Here is a 19,100-nt window from a genome sequence, read left to right as displayed (position 1 = left end):
CTGGTACCCCAAGGTCGAAAACACCACAGAGACGAGACCACTTCCTTACTCCCATCCTCCCTTTTTCTTTATCTCTTAGAAAGGGCTCGTTAAAGGCCAGGTTGTTTGTTTCAGAATTCACTAATGAAAGAACTCTGTATTCTATGTCTAGGAGTGTATTTTGCTGGGATGATCATAATTGTAGCTGAACTGATAAACTACACAAAGGATACTTCTCTGCTCACAAGGCAGGAAGACGTTTCCTTATTTGGTCTGTACCGGTCTGAACTGAGAACATGCTGACACACGAACCTTTTTCTCTCTATATAAACTGTTGTGTATCAAATAAACCTTTGAGTCGATTGGGAAGGCAACCTAAAGCAGTCTCTGTTTTCTTGTTCTCCCAAGCTGCTCCCGAGCTCGTACTAACACGCTGAATGGCATACCTGAGTGTTACTTTAAATAATTAGGAATCTTAGAAGGAAAGGACAGAACTCTGCTTATCGCTCGTGCCTTGGAGGGAAAACCGGGATGGACATTTTTTTCCTTCAATTTGGCGTCAGAAGTGGGATAGACTGACAGAAGGTAAATATGCGTCTTTCATATTTATATAAAGACCGTATTATACCTCTCTCAGTGATCGATCCATAAAAAAAACGGGATATGCTGACGAAGTTTCACTTAGTGATCCAGAGAGATACACTGACGACTTCCTCAGTCCCCGAATAAAGTAAATTAACCCTTGTGTGGTGTTGGTGGACCCGCTAGAGTTGTGGCTTTCCAAATTAACACTATCAAACAATTTTATGTTAAATTACTATGAATTAATGTGCTTCTTTTATATAAAATGTTATAAATAAATCAGTTATAATCAAGTGGAGTGAGTGGAAAGACACAACACATTTATACGTAAAAAAAAAAAATTAATTGTTTAATTTTTCTTTTGAAAAAACAAAACAAACAAAAAAAAAAACCACGGGTCTCAAGGGTTAAAAGCAGTAAATTAAAAGCAGAAAGACACAGGAAGTTGCCTGTTGTTTTGCGAGAAGTTGCTCGTTAAGCGAGAAGTTGCTCGTTAAGTGAGAGTTGCTCACCCAAACAAAAATTGCTAGCAATAAATTTAAAGTGACCTCAGCTGTGCCGCAGCGAAAATACTAACCTAAATCCTCCTAGCGTGTAAACCCCTCTGGAAATCACTGAACATGGGTCAGAATTATTCAAAGACCACAGACAGGTCCGATAAAAAATCTAAAGTACCTGTAAAACCAAAAATTAATAAAATACAAAATAAAGTCTCAAATAACGGCTCAGTACAACTCCCATTTCCGGTTACGTGTAACCTACGTCCGCGAATCGGTGAAGACGTCCATGATCACGTATCCAGAACATGCGGAAGTACTCACGTGACTGACTTTGTTTACAACTTAAGAACTGTAAGTTCAATGCATTCTAATTTATTTTCGGAGCCTTATCCCGAACGATTATCGCCAGAAAACAGGTCAGTAAAACTGAAGGCCAGTGCAGATACTACCACGAAAGCTAAAAGTGTTAAGATAAAGTTGAATTTTGATGTAGAAGGCTCAGAGGAAAGTGAGAAACTAATGTATGCAGGATCTGCTCCAGCACAGCGAGGAAGTTTCAGAGGACGGAGAGATAAAAGTAGCGGAGCTCTTCCAGTCAAGGTAACTGGCAACCACAAGCTAGAGGTGCAAATTTAGCTCAGTTTTCCAGCAGCCGCAGACACCCAGAGCAAAAATGAATTTTTGTATTTCATTTAACATAAAGGGTGAAATGTTTGCTGACACTGATAACAGCTTATGTTTTCTCTGCCTTATGTACCATGGAGAAGGAACAGCCTCTGTGTCAGCTGGACCCTCAGCAGAGAATGAACTCAACATCCTTTTTGTCCGGTACTCTATGTCACACACTGTGCCAAAAAAACGTGTACAGACGCCACTACCAGGTAATCCCATGACTGGGAGCCACACTTTTGTTTCTCTAAGGTCAAACAGTGATTTTGTCACATAACTCAGACATAGGTTATGACATAACTACACCATGTCGACGACACATAGATCTAACATACCTACTGTACTATTTCTGCAGTTACGTTGCCAGCTGAATACCAGAATATGACATTAAGGTCCTCCTCCTTGAATCGCTACCTTATCGTGGTGGAGGGGTTTGTGTGTCCCAGGGATCCCAGGGGCTATGTTGTCTGGGGGCTTTTGCCCCCTGGTAGGGTCTCCCATGACAAACTGGTCCTGGGTGAGGGACCAGACAAAGAGCGATTCAGAAGACCCCCATGAAGAGAATATCGAGGGAACAGTTTACCCTGCCCGGGATAGGGTTACCGGGGCCCCGCCCTGGAGCCAGGCCCGGGGAGGGTGCCCGAGGGCGAGCGTCTGGTGGCCGGGCCTTAGTCCATGGGGCCCGGCCGGGCACAGCCCGAAGAGGAGACATGGGCCCATCCTCCCGCAGGCCCACCACCCGCAGGAGGCGCCATAGGGGTCGGGTGCATTGTGAGCCGGGTGGCGGCCAGGAGCGGAGGCCCTGGCGGACCGACCCCCGGCTGCCAAGACTGGCAATAGGGACATGGAATGTCACCTCTCTGGTGGGGAAGGAGCCTGAGTTGGTGCGTGAGGTTGAGAGGTACCGGCTAGATATAGTTGGGCTCACCTCTACGCATTGTCTGGGCTCTGGAACCAGTCTCCTGGAGAGGGGCTGGACTCTGTCTCAGTCTGGAGTTGCCCCTGGTGAGAGGCGGCGGGCTGGGGTGGGTATCCTTATATCCCCTCGGCTTGCTGCCGGTACGTTGGGGTTTTTCCCGGTGGACGAGAGGGTTTGTTCCCTGCGCCTTAGGGTCGGGGAACGGGTCCTGACTGTCATCTGCGCTTATGCGCCGGGTGGCAGTTCGGAGTACCCAGCCTTCTTAGAGTCCCTGGGGGGGGTGCTGGAAGGTGCTCCACCTGGAGACTCTGTTGTCCTGCTGGGAGACTTCAATGCTCACGTGGGTAACGACAGCGAGACCTGGAGGGGCGTGATTGGGAGGAACGGCCTCCCTGATCTGAACCCGAGCGGTGCTTTGTTATTGGACTTCTGTGCTAATCACAGTTTGGCCATAACGAACACCCTGTTCGAACATAAGAGTGTTCATAAGTGCACGTGGCACCAGGATGCTCTAGGCCGTAGGTCGATGATCGATTTTGTAATCGTATCACCAGACCTGCGACCATATGTTCTGGACACTCGGGTAAAGAGAGGGGCTGAGCTGTCAACTGATCACCACCTGGTGGTGAGTTGGATCAGGTGGCGGGGGAGGACGCTGGACAGACCTGGTGCACCTAAACGCGTAGTGAGGGTGTGCTGGGAACGTCTAGCAGAGGCCCCAGTCCGCGAGATCTTCAACGCACACCTCCGGCAGAGCTTCAACAGCATTCCGAGGGAGACTGGGGACATTGAGTCCGAATGGACCATGTTCAGCGTCTCCATTGCCGAAGCTGCTGCATTGAGCTGCGGCCGCAAGGTGGTTGGTGCCTGCCGTGGTGGTAATCCCCGAACCAAATGGTGGACACCAGAGGTGAAGGGAGCCACCAGGCTGAAGAAGGAGGCCTATCGGGCTTGGTTAGCCTGTGGGACTCCGGAGGCAGCCGACAGGTATCGACAGGCCAAGCGGAATGCGGCTCGGGCAGTGGCTGAAGCAAAAACTCGGGTGTGGGAGGAGTTCGGAGAGGCCATGGAAAAAGACTTTCGGACTGCCTCGAAGAGATTCTGGCAAACCGTCAGGCGTCTCAGGAGGGGAAAGCGGTGCTCTACCTGCGCTGTGTATAGTGCTGGCGGAGCGCTGTTGACGTCGACTGAGAAAATTGTCGGGCGGTGGAAGGAATACTTCGAGGACCTCCTTAATCCCACTGACACGTCTTCCGAGGAGGAAGCAGAGTCTGGGGATGAGGGGTATGACCCGCCAATTTCCGGGGGCGAGGTCACTGAGGCAGTTAAACAACTCCTTGGTGGCAGAGCCCCTGGTGTTGATGAGGTCCGCCCCGAGTTCCTGAAGGCGCTGGACGTTGTAGGGCTGTCTTGGTTGACACGTCTCTGCAATGTTGCGTGGAGATCAGGGGCAGTGCCTGTGGACTGGCAGACCGGGGTGGTGGTCCCCATCTTTAAGAAGGGGGACCGGAGGGTGTGTTCCAACTACAGGGGGATCACACTCCTCAGCCTCCCTGGGAAAGTCTATGCCAGGGTGCTGGAGAGGAGAGTTCGTCCGCTAGTCGAACCTCGGATACAGGAGGAACAATGCGGTTTTCGTCCTGGTCGCGGAACACTGGACCAGCTCTTTATCCTCTCGAGGATACTTGAGGGTGCATGGGAGTTTGCCCAACCAGTCTACATGTGTTTTGTGGACCTGGAGAAGGCATTCGACCGTGTCCCTCGGGGTGTCCTGTGGGAGGTGTTGCGGGAGTATGGGGTGTCTGGCCCATTGCTACGGGCCATTCAATCCCTATACAACCGTTGCAAGAGCTTGGTTCGCATTGCCGGCAATAAGTCGGACTCGTTCCCGGTGGGTGATAGGCTCCGCCAGGGCTGCCCTTTGTCTCCGGTTCTGTTCATAATTTTTATGGACAGGATTTCTAGGCGCAGCCAAGTGGCGGAGGGCTTTCGCTTTGGTGGCCTCAGAATCTCATCTCTGATTTTTGCGGATGATGTGGTTCTGTTGGCTTCATCGGGTGAGGGCCTCCAGCTCGCACTGGAACGGTTCGCAGCCGAGTGTGACGCAGCGGGAATGAGGATCAGCACCTCCAAATCTGAGGCCATGGTTCTCAGCCGGAAAAGGGTGGAGTGCCCACTCCGGGTCGGGGATGAGTTCCTGCCCCAAGTGGAGGAGTTCAAGTATCTCGGGGTCTTGTTCGCGAGTGATGGGAGAAGGGAGCCGGAGATCGACAGACGGATTGGGGCTGCGGCTGCAGTAATGCGGACGCTGCACCGGTCAGTCGTGGTGAAGAGGGAGCTGAGTGTAAAAGCGAAGCTCTCAATTTACCGGTCGATCTACGTCCCTACCCTCACCTATGGCCACGAGCTGTGGGTAGTGACCGAAAGAACGAGATCGCGGATACAAGCGGCGGAAATGAGCTTCCTCCGAAGGGTGGCTGGCCTCTCCCTTAGAGATAGGGTGAGAAGTTCGGCCATCCGGGAGGGGCTCAGAGTAGAGCAGCTGCTGCTCCACATCGAAAGGAGCCAGCTGAGGTGGTTCGGGCATCTGGCAAGGATGCCCCCTGGGCGCCTCCTGGGCGAGGTGTTCCAGGCATGTCCCACCGGGAGGAGGCCCCGGGGCAGACCCAGGACACGCTGGAGAGATTATATCTCTCGGCTGGCCTGGGAACGCCTTGGTATTCCCCCGGACAAGCTGGAGGAGGTGGCTGGGGAGAGGGAGGTCTGGACCTCTTTGCTTAGGCTGCTACCCCCGCGACCCGACCTCGGATAAGCGGATGAAGATGGATGGATGGATGGACATTATGGTCAAAAAGTGAGAATGATATAGGATTTATTGACTGTACACTTTATCACGCACACCTATTAAAACACAACAAGCCAGTATATGTCAAGCAACATCCCATTTCTGCCGAAAAAGCTGCAGCTCTAGACGTCATCATAGGAGATTTATTGATTACAGGAGTAATAAAGCCCACACTCCTGTCAATCCTGTGCCAAAGCCTAACAAACCTGGCGTATGGCGTTTCATACAAGACTTAAGGCAAATTAATGCAGTCAACATGTCTCTGCCACCTCTCGTTCCAGACTTCACAGCATATTGACATGCAATGCATGCACATTTTACCGTGGTGGATTTATGTTCCGCCTTTTTACCTGTGCATGAAGACACACAGCCGTTATTTGCATTCACACATAGAAATAAGTAGTACACTTGGACTCGTTTGCCCCAAGCCATGGTAGACAGCTCTGCTGCTTTCTCAATGGTGGTCCGTGCTACCCTGGACAGCTTCACTCCTCCAGGGCTGTACTGGATCACCTCCTCCTCTGTGCTCCGAGTGAGGAACTATGTCAAACTGCTACACACATGCTTCTCCAGCACCTCCAAAAGACTGGCCACAAAGCATCAGCAAAGAAAATGCAGTACTGTCAGACTTCTGTTCAATATTTGGGACTCACACTGTCTCACGGAAAACGTTCCATGACTGCAGACAGGGTCAAAGCTGTGACCTCCGTCCCTCGGCCCACTACACAGAAGGAAATGTTGTCCTTCCTAGGCATGGTGAACTATTGCAGACAGTGGATACCAGACTGTTCTTTTCATGACCACATTCTGCGTGACTGTTGTAAAAAAGACAAGCCTCCTCGAATACTGTGGTCCACAGAAATGACTGCCTCTTTCAATGCCTGTGATTGTTCAGGGAATGCCGGCCTGCCTGAGGGCAGTAGCAGCTTGCTCTCTCATGATAAGGGACTGCGAGAAGCTTACACTCTCACATGACACTATTCTACACACCAATCACCAGGTCACGACCATTGTAGCAAACATAACTACACAACATATGCAAATCTCACTATAAAAGCGAGCAGCACACCTGATTCGCCAGCACATTTATTGATCCTATGCTGTGTTCTTCTGACCGACAGGATGGCTCAGACAGGCTGGACGATCATGACTGCATGACATGTATAAAGGAATCCAAAGGAATCACATCCAGATTTAGAGCAAACACCTATCCCAGACTCAGCCACGGTTTATGTGGACGGGTCCTGTTCAAGGCCGAATGACAACTCATTTCTTTGTGGCTATTCAGTGGTGACAGTGCCTGACATAATACTAGAGGCTCACTCATTACCATTTCACTCAGCACAAAAAGCAGAGCTCATGGCTTTAATACGCGCCTGTGAGCTCCATGTGGATAGGCGTGTGACAATTTACGCAGACAGCCGCTATGCATTTGGCGTTGTGCATGACTTTGGCACATTGTGGAGACAAAGAGGATTTAGATCTGCTGATGGAAAATCGATTGCTAAATTCTGATTTTGTTCAAAGACTTTTTCAGGCTATACAGCTACCATCGGCCGTTGCAGTTGTAAAAACGAAAGGACACAGTACAGCTGACACAGACGAAGCAACAGGTAATGCCTTAGCAGACGTGACAGCCAAGGCTGCAGCTGCATCACAGCTCCCACCTCCGCAGGAAGTATTATCTGTGCCCCTACAGCTGCCACTTGTTACACTCCCAGACTATTTAGAAACAAATGTTGATTTAAAATTCATACAAGAGCAGGCCTCTGCATGTGATTACACCTATTGGGAGAATAATGACTGTACCTTAGATGACAGAGATGGCTTATACAAAAATCTTAAGGGTTTGATTGCCCTCCCATATTCCCTGATGTCAGTCCTTGTCCGACATTTTCACTGTGTGAGTCATGTCGGACAAAGAGGGGTAATAGGGGCAATAAAATCAAGATTTGTAATAAAATCAAGATTTGTAATTGAGAAAACATCACATGCAGTAAAAAGCATATTAGCAACCTGTCTAACATGTGCGCGAACTAATGTAGGAAAACCAAAAGCAAAACATCAGCATTTATCACAACCAGATTTTCCATTTCATACATTATGACTCCATCTGCAGTAACCAAATTATTTCCATTTGAAATAAGACTATTTCCAACACCATGGTCAGCTTCCAGAGGGGCACCGCTAGTAGAAGGTGATGTATATTGCATTGTCCACTGATGTTCACAATCTGGTAGAAAAACTGAATAATAACTATCAGAAAGTTTGTCTCTCTCAGCCTTTCCCCTCCACAGTTCCACCAGTGGAGACAAGGAGACGCGTGTTGGTGAAGTCGCTAAAACCAAGGACACTCTGGGAGGCCGCGCGTGTTCCAGCCCCAGACTGTACTGGCAGTGACGAAGAACCAGCATCCTCACAGACGGACAACCTCAGTGGATTCATGCCAGCAGGGTTAAGACCAGCCCAATCGGACCATCTCAGGCGTCGGATCAAGCAGATGACATCTCCGGCGGGCCAACGCCCGGAACCAGAGCAAATAAACACACGGGTAGATGACATCTCCGGCGGGCCAGCGCCAGGATCCAATTCAATCCACATACACACACAATCACTGATTAACACACAACGCCTGAAAGAGCCAAGACTCAGAGAGCTCTTTGATGCTTCACCTGAACAACAACAAGGTACTCAAACTCAAACATCCAGCAGGAACAGAAAGCCAAAAGTACCACATGATGTCTAATCTGATAAAGCTAGACTCATTCCATCCTGATAATGGAGAAAATGAAATGCCCATTGTCATCATACGACGCTTATTCTGTGTCTCTCGAACCTGGGACCAGGCCAGGAGACGACTGAAGAACTGTTTTTCTTATATATTTAGGTTATTTATCATACAGTGGGGCAAAAAAGTATTTAGTCAGCCACCGATTGTGCAAGTTCCCCCACCTAAAATGATGACAGAGGTCAGTAATTTGCACCAGAGGTACACTTCAACTGTGAGAGACAGAATGTGAAAAAAAAATCCATGAATTCACATGGTAGGATTTGTAAAGAATTTATTCGTAAATTAGGGTGGAAAATAAGTATTTGGTCACCTCAAACAAGGAAAATCTCTGGCTCTCACAGACCTGTAACGTCTTCTGTAAGAAGCTTTTCTGTCCCCCACTCGTTACCTGTATGAATGGCACCTGTTTGAACTCATCATCTGTATAAAAGACACCTGTCCACAGCCTCAAACAGTCAGACTCCAAACGCCGCCATGGCCAAGACCAAAGAGCTTTCGAAGGACACCAGGAAAAGTATTGTAGACCTGCACCAGACTGGGAAGAGTGAATCTACAATAGGCAAGCAGCTTGGCGTGAAAAACCAACTGTGGGAGCAATCATCAGAAAATGGAAGACATACAAGACCACTGATAATCTCCCTCGATCTGGGGCTCCACGCAAGATCTCATCCCGTGGGGTCAAAATGATCATGAGAACGGTGAGCAAAGATCCCAGAACCACACGGGGGGACCTGGTGAATGACCTGCAGAGAGCTGGGACCAAAGTAACAAAGGTCACCATCAGTAACACACTACAACGGCAGGGAATCAAATCCCGCAGTGCCAGACGTGTTCCGCTGCTGAAGCCAGTGCATGTCCAGGCCCGTCTGAAGTTTGCCAGAGAGCACATGGATGATACAGCAGAGGATTGGGAGAATGTCATGTGGTCAGATGAAACCAAAGTAGAACTTTTTGGTATAAACTCAACTCGTCGTGTTTGGAGGAAGAAGAATACTGAGTTGCATCCCAAGAACACCATACCTACTGTGAAGCATGGGGGTGGAAACATCATGCTATGGGGCTGTTTTTCTGCCAAGGGGACAGGACGACTGATCCGTGTTAAGGACAGAATGAATGGGGCCATGTATCGTGAGATTTTGAGCCAAAACCTCCTTCCATCAGTGAGAACTTTGAAGATGAAACGAGGCTGGGTCTTCCAACATGACAATGATCCAAAACACACCGCCCGGGCAACAAAGGAGTGGCTCCGTAAGAAGCATTTGAAAGTCCTGGAGTGGCCTAGCCAGTCTCCAGACCTCAACCCCATAGAAAATCTGTGGCGGGAGTTGAAAGTCCGTGTTGCTCGGCGACAGCCCCAAAACATCACTGCTCTCGAAAAGATCTGCATGGAGGAATGGGCCAAAATACCAGCTACTGTGTGTGCAAACCTGGTAAAGACCTATAGTAAACGTTTGACCTCTGTTATTGCCAACAAAGGTTATGTTACAAAGTATTGAGCTGTATTTTTGTTATTGACCAAATACTTATTTTCCACCCTGATTTACGAATAAATTCTTTACAAATCCTACCATGTGGATTCATGGATTTTTTTTTCACATTCTGTCTCTCACAGTTGAAGTGTACCTCTGGTGCAAATTACTGACCTCTGTCATCATTTTAGGTGGGGGAACTTGCACAATCGGTGGCTGACTAAATACTTTTTTGCCCCACTGTATCTATCGCATTAACCTTAGGATTTTTCTTTGCTATTTTGTATTGTAAACTGCAACCATGTTCACATTTCTGCAGGTCATATTTTGCTGACTATACCTCATGCTCTATTTTGCAAGACACCTACTTAATGCACTCCTTACGTTCCCTAAAATCAGTAAATAGCAACATAGACGCCACTAATAAACCATCTTATGCACCCCCTAGAGCAGGAGTTAACTCCTGGTATGAAAATGCTAGAACAGCCGCTCGTGATTTAGGAAACAGTAACTGTTATGTCTGTTCAAAGGCTAATCCAGAACAGGTAATAGTAGGATACCCCATATCCGGTTTCCCCCTCACTGAGGGACTAGAGAAAATCGGCGGAGATAATGCTCTCCTTAAAGACACTTTACAGTTGACTCTGAGCCCTCTCGACTGCCTACTTAGACATGCACACACACCAACTAACCCTGAGACTCCATTAGGCGAATTGTTGAAGTTATCTAATGACACCGCAGGGACCTGCGCCCCAATGAAACGCCCTAAGACTAGGTTAAAACCCTCACTACCCCTAGGACAGATCCCTCTCCATTTTAATACTAGTATGATATGTCTTCGCAGACTAAAGTTAACTGGCCCAGACACACACATAGATTATACAAAGGATAACTATACATTCTTCTCTGACTCCCCAGGTGCACACTGTAATGAGACATGGCTAGCTGTCTCTGTGGCTGAAGTTTTATCATATCTGGAGGAACATACACACAGTTCAAGTTCGAGCGGAGAATCGATCATTGTTCCCCCAGACGGTGTCTTAAATGATACTGACTGGGGGGAGTTAGTTAAATCACACATGGTCACGCGCCTTACTAGAGCAATCCCTAACGGTTATTGGTTGTGCAACAATACTCTTAGACTAGCTCTACCTGTTAATTGGACCAGTACCTGTGGTCTAGTGACCGTTGATGTATGCTGTACTTTCATTCCCAATAATACCGCTCCTAACGGTTCATTCACACAAGCTATGAATAGACTTGAAGCATTGAGGATAGAACTAATTGCCAATGCAGGTCACGGTCAGTGGCTAGATAAGTGGCTACAGGACACGTTTGGAAAATGGAAGGAACTAATTGTAGCCTTTGTAACCGTTGCAGCATGTATTATTTGTTTTTGATGATTATTGTCTGTTGTGTGATACCATGTATACGCTCTCAGAATTTTTGATATTAAGCTTGCTCGAAGGACCAGTCACATTTATGATTTGTTTCACATTTATGGTTTGTCTTTATATTATGTTATTACATTCTGTCTTTATACTATGTTATCATTTCATGATAAAAGGGGGGAACTGTTGTGATATTTTGATATCATGGTAGCATTTACAGGATATTGTTTTATAGTGATATCATACATGAAACTGTTACTCAATAAGGCCCATTTACTAGTTGTTTTTCTCTTTCTCTGTGACCCAAGAATTAATGTGTAAGACTCACAGGCTGGTACCCCAAGGTCGAAAACACCACAGAGACGAGACCACTTCCTTACTCCCATCCTCCCTTTTTCTTTATCTCTTAGAAAGGGCTCGTTAAAGGCCAGGTTGTTTGTTTCAGAATTCACTAATGAAAGAACTCTGTATTCTATGTCTAGGAGTGTATTTTGCTGGGATGATCATAATTGTAGCTGAACTGATAAACTACACAAAGGATACTTCTCTGCTCACAAGGCAGGAAGACGTTTCCTTATTTGGTCTGTACCGGTCTGAACTGAGAACATGCTGACACACGAACCTTTTTCTCTCTATATAAACTGTTGTGTATCAAATAAACCTTTGAGTCGATTGGGAAGGCAACCTAAAGCAGTCTCTGTTTTCTTGTTCTCCCAAGCTGCTCCCGAGCTCGTACTAACACGCTGAATGGCATACCTGAGTGTTACTTTAAATAATTAGGAATCTTAGAAGGAAAGGACAGAACTCTGCTTATCGCTCGTGCCTTGGAGGGAAAACCGGGATGGACATTTTTTTCCTTCAATAATAATCAAAACACTCATCTGATTTACCTGTTTCACTACGTTTGGTTCGCTTCACCGTGGCCTGTGATGGTGGAGTCGCCGGAATGGATTCAGGTCTGTCTCTGGGCAATTCACTTATAAGAAAAATCACAGTTACAATGACAACAGTCACACCTAACACTACCGTTTCTCTCCAATTCCCCCTCAACCAGCCTAGAGAAGTTGACATGATTTAAATGTAGATAAAAGGCTCGTCTGTTTACATCTCTCCCTCACAGAAGGCTTCTCTGCAGAGCATCAAATCCGCATGGCAAAGTGACACACTTTAGGTGATCTTCATCCTTGGGAAAAGTGGTGTCAACTACTTCCCAGTCTCCTAGTATTTGTGCCTCACACAGAATCACAATTCCATCGCTGGACTTCCTCTGCTTTCACTTTTGGAGCTTGGCACGCTCTCTCCATCCCTCAGGTTCTCATGTTCCAACGCTGCTGAAGATTTAAGGCAGAGCACGTCGTACACCTTAGTTGTCTTCCTCAGCATCAACATTGAATCTCTCATTTTATTTCAGATCTTGCTGTGGGAAGTCTCCTCTTGATCTCCTGGAAGCTCAGTAGCACAGCTCTCTGTGTGATGTCCGCTGTGCTGAAGATGATCTCTGATCCTCCTGAAGCCTCTCTCCTGGCCTCAGCTCCCATCTTGTGGACGATCTCAGCCAGTCCTTCTCGTCATGGCACCTCACGACATCTACAGATTAAAAATAACACTCCTCTCGCCACATGGCTTTCACCATGTGTCAACTCCCCAATGAGACATGCACAAGAATGTTGCACATTCTCTCTAAAACAATCTCCAGGGTTTCCCACTTGGAGCAGCCATACTCCAACCTGTAACCCTGTGTAAAAACATTAATCAGCAGTCACATGTTAAGCTTGTTTAACTCCCAGCTCCACCTGGAGCCTGTAACCTGGAAGACAAAGTCTTAAAGTTAAAACAACTACACATTTGCAACCAGTTATAGATCATAAGAGTAATAAAGTACTCAGCATAAAAGAGAAGTATCATGTGCAGGTTTTCTCCAATCACTAAATCACTATTATTGCCATAATTTGTCCCAAATCATGAATCATCCCAATTTACTCCACAATTTAATCTGTGACTTTCCTTAAACAATGTCACTCCACCCATTTCATCACTATGAGCTCAAAAGTGGCCAGCTAATGAGCCCATATTCAACTATTTCATAAACACTGCATCTCTTATTTGTTTCCTCATGTCACTTGTCTGTTTTCTGCTGAATCCTCTACATGCACTCTTAGAAAAAACAAACATTAGCAACACACATGGATCGTCCTGGTGGGCAGGCGTCGGCCATCCACATTCCAGAGGTGCCGTAAAAGGCCATAAAATTAAGCCTGCTGTAAAAAGAATGACACTGGTTTCAACACAGGAAATTTCTCACGTTATTCACATCGTCAAAGTAACCTTCAACATTTTCCCAACAACACAGTGTAACAGCATCACCAACTCATAACCTGTAAACACAGTTTTCTTCACACATAAACCCAGAAATTCTGTAGTAGAAAAACATTAACTAGTTGTCCTGGTATAAATCGCATCATCAAGTCACATGAAGAACTGTAATGCTGTAGAAAAGAGAATGCAAATGTTAGCGCTGCGCAGGTGTGTACACACTTTCTCACAGTTTCCTCTGTGAGCAACACAAGTTAGTGAACAACACCCCTGGTAGATGCACAGACACAGAAAGTGGCATTTAAAAGGTTAAATCGTCACGCAACCTCGAATGTTGCTGTCATCTTTCTGCTCCTGTAAAAGGAAACACATAAATTCATCCACCCTTTCGTTCTGTCTAGGTGGAGGTTAACCTTGAGTCGTGGTCAAGTCTTGTCAGCTTTTACCAGTCAGTTTTTTCTCTTTCACTCATTCATTCATACATTCATTCATTCTTTCTTTGCTGATAGTGGAACCTATCATCGCATTTAGTTTCCACTCTCAGCAAAATGACGTCATTTCAAAAAGAAAAAGAACTTTAGATCGGATTACCTCGCTGAATCCTTTTTGGGCAGGGACTCTCATTTTCTAATTGTCCCAAATAAGTGACTTTCTCCTGAGCCCATTTTAATGTGGAGAAACTCACTTGCAACAATTTTCTCGACGACGTGTAGCACTTTTAATTCCCGACGTGCAGTTCTGATTAAAGAAAAGAAATCCACAAACAGAAATCAGTGCACTGTTCAAAAATAAAAATAAAATGAAAAATAAAAGATAAAACTGTAAAACAAAAGTAAATAAAAATACAGAAGCCCGGTCTTAGGACTTGTTGCAGAATATTCTTTCTCTTATAGGTGAGAAAACACCAAATCTAAAACTTGGTGCCATGGTAAAACTTTCCCCATACTTCAGAAACAAAAACAAAACAAAAACAAAAAATCTGCTAGTTTCACTCATTTAAACTCTGGCTGCAGGATTCTGTTCACCCCTGCTATCATGTTCCCCAAAATAATACTAATTCAGTCGTCTATGTATCACTTCCCAACCCTCAATAAACCAGACAGGATGATAGTAACCGTATTGCCTACTTAAAATTGTGTTTGATCCTAATGAGCTGATTGCGTGTGTGTGTGTGTTAGTCAGGTCAATACATTTTCTATTTCTGTGTGTCCTTTTATGTACCTTCCCCCTTTTTTCTGAAACAAAACTCCGTTCACTCCAAATTTTGTTTCAGAAACATCTAAATGAAAAACTCTGTCATAGTCAGGCACAGCTAAACCCCAAATGCTTGCAGGTTACCATAGGCAACCACGCTGAGTGTTGTTAACCCCTTCTACAAATGCCCTCTTTTAATGTGTAACACTTTGTGTATGATTTTTGTTATCTCTGGCATATTATCTGCATGTGTGGTGTCACCTTTCCATCTTTCTAACAGTACAGTTGCATACCTCAGTGCTTGTCTTCCTCCCCCTTTTGTGGTGGTCTGGACACTGTGTCAATCCTCCACTTCCAGGCAGTCGCTTGTCTCCCCGGATTCTTTAACCCAATTTCATTCCCCACACTAAAACAGCTGCCTCAGTCCTCTTCTGCTCCTTTCTCTCCCACTTTTCAGTCCAATGGCAGTCAGTTTTCTCCAGCTTTGTCCCGTGTCTCTCTTTGTCCCACTGTCTCTTTCATTGCCATCTCACTCCAAACATGGCAAATGTCAAACTCAGACAGTCTTCTCAAAAGTCCTTCACACACAGTGAGGTTGCAGCTTGCTGGAAACGCATCTCCATCCATCCAATCTAGATGGTGGTTCTTCTCTTTCTGATGCCGTTTGCCCACAGCACTGCTGGACCTCTCTGCTCAGAACTCTGGTATTGTCCCTTGGACTGCTGTCCACTGTTGATGGTCAAGGCTGTGCTTCTGAAACTGCACTCTGTGTCTTCAGGGAGAGATTAGCTTCCTTGGAGCTTGCTTGTTCAGGATGAGGACGGGAAGCTGCAAAACAATTCAGCCAAAAATTCTGGCTGGGTGTTTCTAATTTTGTTTCTAATGATTTTAACCTATAATTTTCTTCCGACTGCTGCCCATGGAGAATTGATCCAGGTCCGTTCCCCACCTGTAATCGACAGACTGAGAGACTTTCATTATTCACTGTGACTGCATATGTTTTCATCACTCCTAAAGCAACACATCTCTACTCATTTTGTTTTAAACTCTGACTTTAAACCCCAAAATGAAATTTTATTTGTTCTTAACTGCAAACACAAAAATCTTCTTGATGTTGTTGTTAATTATTTTCATCCACAACACTCCAAATTATGTTTTCTTTTGTGTCCAGCAGGGGAAGAAGCTGACCTGTAGTGTCACTGCTTCCCCCAGTTGGAGACAAATTCCCACTCACACTTCCACACTTTTTATTTTCTTTGTTTTCATGATTTTCTTTCTCTTTTTTTTTTACCCCATTGTTTTACACCCACACATTAACCTGTTAACTCACTCCTCCAACCTCATTTTCCTTTCACCCCAACAGCTCTCATACAATCAGCCACCAAATTCTCCATTCATCCTTGAGTACTTGATCACCTTTAAATGTCACTGTTAATTTTATCTATTTATTTATCATTACCTTAACACTAATCCACTGTTTAGTTTTTTTTTTTTTAGTTACTTTAGTTCATTTTCTCCTATTTAATCACTTTGATTTCTTAACTATTATTATTTCACAGAAAATCAATTAATGTACTTTGTCTCCCTATTTGTCATCAAGGAATTCACACACACTCACAGGCTGGTCACTCGCCCCCACCTTTCTTCCTCTCTCACACACACGCACATTTTACTCTTCGTTTGTTCCACCTGTGGACCCGCCCCTCGAGGCTGGCTCACACACACCTCATGCTTCTAAAAGTCCCATTCAAACTTTCTGCGAGACACTTCCTCCTCTGCTTATTCCAGACAACGCCCTAAGCGGCACACAGAGCGGGTGCCGTCCGCTCTTGTGCACCTCACAAATTATTCAAACTGCGCCACGGACTCGATACCGCGGTTTCTCTTCCCCTAAAAAATATAAAACCAAATTCAACCCCCCAATTGACTTCACAGTTTGAAACAATTCGTAACACGGCCTCCTGCCGCGATTTCTACACACCACAAACACACACTTTTAGATACAAATTCTTTTTGTTACTTTAATTGACTCCCGTACTTCAGACGAGACGTCGACTCTAACTGCGCTTTCACACAAACTGCACAGTCTACACACACTGCAATCAGTGGGCTGAGCCAAGCAGTCGTTCTCTCACTAACAAAGCAACTTGCCCCCACTCTCATGCAGGTTATCAACCACGACTAGGATCCAACACCTAGCTTTAGTTATTTAGGGCGCACCCGGTGCCCAGGTCACCACCCCGGCAAATCCCAAGGATGCGTCTGACCAAGGGTGGAGTTGCCAAACTCGGAGCGCACACGGCCCTCAGCCGGCGACAAGGCCTTAAACCCCGCTTGCTAACTAATAGTAACACACGTTTCCTGCTTTAACGCACGGGGACGGATCACAACACCGCCACTTTTTTCCTAATAACTAAGACGGATCACACACCGCCGCGGATGAAACACCGGTTCTATTAATCCGTAACAAACGTCTCCTGCTTTAACGCACTGAGATGTTCTTACGGGGCGCTAAACATCAACCTGAGTTCTTAGCAAAAGTCTCTTGCTTTAGTCGCTCACAGTACGCTAAACATCAACCTGAGTTCTTAGCAAAAGTCTCTTGCTTTAGTCGCTCAGAGTACGCTAAACATCAACTTGGAGCTCTTAAAAAAGTCTCTTGCTTTAACGCACTGAGACGGACGCTAGCCGCCTTTTTTTCTACTGAGTGAATTTACACTGCGATACGTTCAACTTAGCGAACAGATAATTTAGGCTTTAAACAATATGCACGGTTCGAAAATAAACAGGTCGTGCTTACATTTTAATCATGTGAGCTAGCTCTCTGTTCGCCTCGTTTCACGATCTCAGCTCTGCCAATTCCTCTCTGGGCCTCGAGCGAATCCCGGGTTTCACGGCACCAAAACTGTTACGAAATCAGTTTTACCCCGGTTCATTTTATTCCTCGAGCATCCAGAGACGGCACCGGACTCAGTAGTCATTTTCACAAAACTTTATTCATCTTTACTCATCTTTTACTCATCTTTACTCATCTTCATTTATCCTCATTTAAGCATGCATCTTCTAGAAGGGAAGACTTGCCAGGCCGGTGCCCCTCTGCAAAATCTTCACTCCTTTGTCTGTGAAACACAGTTTTGTAGGGGCGACCCTATCTTAAAACCCCCCCACAGTGTGCTGCAAACTCTGTCTGTGTCTATGTGCACGAGCACATGAATGCCTATGAGAGCGCACATGAGTGAGTGTGCGTGTGGATGTGTGTGCGTGACAGTTAAAACACTGTGGGTGTAGGTGACTCCCTAGAGGTCATAAAAAACCCATCTCCCTTCCAGACCACAGTTATCCAGGTCAAATGTTGAGACCCCCACCCAAACATTCTCTGGGGAATTTCCACTCAGCATTAACTCCTCTCTGTTTTACTTTCACAGTTCAACTGGGGAGGGTCTCCTATACTCTACTCCTAAGTTCATGACACGATCAGGCCTTTATTACATTGAGGGCAGTGTCAGTGTCTCTACAATAATTCTAGATTCTATGTTAACACATTTCTAAACTCTAAATCAGCTAAACATTTCTACAAGTCCCCCTTTTTTATCTGCCCTATGGCAGATAAAACTAAACTAAATCCCTCAACATAATGTTTTCATACTGTGACTCCCCACTTCCCAAAAGTGGCATCATGGTGTTGGCCTTTGTATCAGATTCTCCCACAGCATGATTGATGAGTCTTACAAGCAAAGCTCTGATACAAGGCACACAACAACACCCACATGTCCCTAATACTGCAATAAAAACAGAAAAAGAAACCATAATTGACATAATGAAACCTTTCCATTGCCCAAAGACAGAGGTCATCCATGCTTCCAACGGGTTATCCACTCCTGAATGCTCATGCATTGTGATGGACAACGTTCTCAGACCTTCCAGCGCTCGGGTCACAGAGCCATCGGGAGCTGTATTATTTGGAAGAAAAGTACAAAACATATCCCCAAACATCGCGCAAACGCCCCCTTTTTCTCCCAACAACATATCTAACGCCATCCGATTTTGTACTGCCATTAAAGATGTTGGACCCAACTGCTCAGCAAGCCCTTCAACCGCATCCCTGGTCAGGTTCGCCAATCTCAGGACATTATAGTGCACATAATTAATACGATCCACATTCTTATTTGGAGTTACTGGAAAAAATGCAGAAATTATGGGAAGATTTTCAAATCCTCCAGCAATTTGGTCAGCTAACTTAAATTCATTAGGCACACCCCTAGGGACTCCAATGGCATCTATATATGTTGGTGATCCTAATGTAAGGTCAAATGATCCTGGTGACCGTTTGGCCAACACATGGCGTCTCTGTCTGGCTGTCAATTGAGCGGTGCCGGGCTTACCCAGCCGCACCGGCTTTTCACCTACTAAAACGAGAGGTGCACCTAAACGTACCATAGCACAGAGAC

General features: G+C 45.9%; 1 long non-coding RNA gene across 1 annotated transcript; it reads left to right on the top strand.

Moving 5' to 3' along the window:
* The first annotated feature begins 872 nt into the window (after positions 1 to 872).
* LOC120725695 lies at positions 873 to 1,920 on the top strand. The gene is made up of 2 exons (XR_005694189.1): positions 873 to 1,477; positions 1,591 to 1,920. It is a non-coding gene; the product is annotated as an uncharacterized LOC120725695 (long non-coding RNA).
* The last annotated feature ends 17,180 nt before the right edge of the window (positions 1,921 to 19,100 follow it).

The sequence above is a fragment of the Simochromis diagramma genome, unplaced genomic scaffold, assembly GCF_900408965.1.
Source record: "Simochromis diagramma unplaced genomic scaffold, fSimDia1.1 OVJJ01000733.1, whole genome shotgun sequence".
Classification (NCBI taxonomy): domain Eukaryota; kingdom Metazoa; phylum Chordata; class Actinopteri; order Cichliformes; family Cichlidae; genus Simochromis; species Simochromis diagramma.
Note: the sequence above shows the minus strand (reverse complement) of the source record. Positions and strands in the feature narration are given on the sequence as shown.